Below are 3,204 nucleotides of genomic sequence, written 5' to 3'. Positions count from 1 at the left end.
CTGTAGCCCTTCCTGTGTCCACTGATGTAGTCACTCCATCCTAGAAGGCCACTAGGTTAGTCAGGCAGGACTTGCCCCTGGTGAAGCCACACTGGCTGTCTCGACTCACCTCCCTGTCCTCCATGTGCCTTAGCATAGCTTCCAGGAGGATCTGTTCCATGATCTTCCCAGGCACAGAGGTGAGACTGACTGGCCTGTAGTTCCCCGGGTCTTCCTTTTTTCCCTTTTTAAAAATGGGCGGATAGTGGCTCAGCAACTTCATCCACCAGTTCCTTCAGGACCCACGGATGGATCTCATCGGGTCCCATGGACTTGTGCACCTTCAGGTGCCTTAGATGGTCTCAAACCTGATGTTCTCCCACATGTTCTACGCTTTCTTCCAGGCAGTCCCATGTAGTCACACCTGTGACAATAATGGTGCTGGGAAAAATTAATGGTGGCCTGATCTATGGTGGGATCTGTTTATGTTTAAGAAAGTGTAGCTCTACAGGCCATAACTATAGTTAAACTGCAACCTGAGACTGGTCAGATGCGCTCAGACATGAAATGAGACTGTAAGCTCCTGAACCCTTGGCAACAATACCATTCCCATTGATGTTATCACCAGTTAAACTGTACCCACTGGGAATTAATTGTCCAAAAAATCCAAGTATAGAAAAAACCACTGTGAGTGCAATCGTTCACTGTAAACGGAGAGAGATTAAAAGCATTACAAAAGAGATATTTTCCCCACACATCTAATTGAATCTGCACTTGTATAGATTAAATACAAAATGTTATGACATTTTCAGACTTTTACTTAAAATGGCTCACAGCTAAAAAAAGGAGACATTTAATTCTGCTAGCTTTGATACACAGCTGTTCAAATAAATTAGGCATTAGGGAGATGACCTGCAGGACTATTTGCACTTAAGCTTTTCTTTCTTAAAGGACTAAGTCTGTGTTTTCCTTTTAATTTCTCTAAGAAGAGCTGTAGACCTTGTGTCCTCAGCACAGAGAAGATGGACAGCACAAAAACTTAAGCATAAGAGGAAACAGACACAGAACTGCATTTTTTTGGGTTTTTTTTTTTTTGGGGGGGTGGGTTTGTTTTCCCCAAATCCTTCCCTGCCTACTACAGTAAAAGAAAGCAACAATATCTTATAGTGGCAGGGCACTGAGGATACTAATAGGCTTTAATGGCCCTGACCTGCCTCACTTGAGACATCCACCCTGCAATAGTTCCAGGAGCTCTGTTTAAGCTCAGGTTTGGGAGTTTAGCCTTTTCCTGAGCTGATGTGTCTCCAGCTGTTAGTCTTGCATGCCGGATGGACCCCTTGTATGGGTACATTGTGTTGTCTCTAACACTCTCTCTGCCCCTGGTGTTTTTTGTCACCGACTGGGCTTTCTGCTTGCTGTGCTGCTGGCTCTGTTGGACCCTGTTGCCAGCACTGGGTCTGCCTGCTGTGTTTGGCTCTTGTCCCCCTCTGCTCCCTGCTTCTGAAGGGACAGCTGGCCCTTGATGTTCCTTGATGTGCAGTACATGTATGTCATTTCATCCCCATGCAGTGCTCTGGAAGATAGTGACAATCTTGATGCCTTTGTTGTTATGTTCTGGGAGAAATTTCCCTTTAGACCCTTGTTTAGTGCATCACTTTTGTCTTGAGCATGGAAGGAAGAATGATTTTTCTTAAGTAATCAATGATTACATGATAACTTAAAATGCAGTGGCCTAATTTTCAATGACAGTGAGCAAGAGCTGTTTCTACTGGTGTCAGAGGCAGATATGGTGTTTGGCACTTCTGCAGCTCAACCCCCTACACGTTAAGGTCCTGGCCCAAGCCTTGGATAAGTTTTAATAACTCTACTTTTTCTGATATTTCAGCAGAATGTTTTGTGCCTTTTGGAGCTAACTAAAGCACAGAGTAATTGGACTGTGCTCTTAACCTGTTCCTATAATGGTGGCAAGAAACAGATGATTAAGAGGTATGTATATTGGATATATGCTAGCCAGGGGAGGAACACTTTTGCTGGAGGTGCAGGATGGACTTCCTTTGATCCTATCTGTGTCTTCACAGCTGTCAAAAGGGGCAGAGTGAATACGTATGTCTCAGAACAGGCTAACCTTGCCTGTGTAAGGTCTGTTGTGTCTGAATCTCTACTAATATTGAAAGAGAATTTGAAACAGTCACTGGTATGTTGCATCCTAATGCATATAGCGGTAGGGGATAGATTTAAGTCCTTTGCATTTTTCTGTGGTAGCATGGAAAGGAGATTAATTTATCCACTTGACGCACTTGGTTGAAGTGAAGTATGCTTTACTGGTCCAATAAAGCTGAGGCAAAAATTTGAGGCTTACTTATTGGCCCAGAATTAAAAAAACCCTAATAAATACTAGTTTTCATTTAGCAAAACCTACTGCGCATGTGGAAGAAGGAATAGCTCAGGTTTTGCTAGTTCACAGTGAAACATTTGTTCAGATTGGAACTGGACCTGAGGAAACGGTCTTTTTCTCTGGGTTGCCAGCTGACACTCAATCCCTGCTAGCAATTCTTACAAGGAACCATCTTTTGTGCGTTGTCCTCATCCTTAGTCCAGGTTTTGACTAGGACTGTGAAACAAATAAAGGCAGGGAGGAACAACTCAAAACAGAATTTCTCTCTGTATAAAGCCTTAGCTACGTTTCCCTTCTTAAGTACAGTGAAAGATTCATGCGTGAAGGACCCCTAGTATGAACACATACATGTGACATATACGCAATGCTTTTCAGTGAAGGATAAACAAATGCAAAGTACCCTTATGGCTTACTTTTTTGTTGTAAAATATACTTGTATACTATGTTGGGAAGGGCTCCAGTGACTCTGTAACTACACTGGGCCACAGAGATACCAGTATATAAAATACTTATTAAAAAAGAATAGTTTATACCACCACCTCCCTGGTTAAGCTTAGATACCCTTTTTGCTTCTTGGTTACAGGTAAGGAAAAGGGGATTTTGAGCTACCTCGTTGACAGCCTCTTTCATGTCTCTGTTAGGTTTTATGGATGTATAACATAAAGAGAAGCAGCTCACAGCTCCTTGATTTTTAGCAGGTTATGGTTGGTGCACACATATGGCTGAATACATGGCTAGTTAATGTCAACTTTAATTCTTATTCACCCTTCACCTCTCTACTTACATTGTGCATCACTCCCTTCTTTACTTATCTGTTCTTAGTTCTTACT

This window comes from Pygoscelis adeliae, unplaced genomic scaffold (genome assembly GCF_000699105.1).
Source record: "Pygoscelis adeliae isolate BGI_AS28 unplaced genomic scaffold, ASM69910v1 Scaffold71, whole genome shotgun sequence".
NCBI lineage: Eukaryota > Metazoa > Chordata > Aves > Sphenisciformes > Spheniscidae > Pygoscelis > Pygoscelis adeliae.
Note: the sequence above shows the minus strand (reverse complement) of the source record.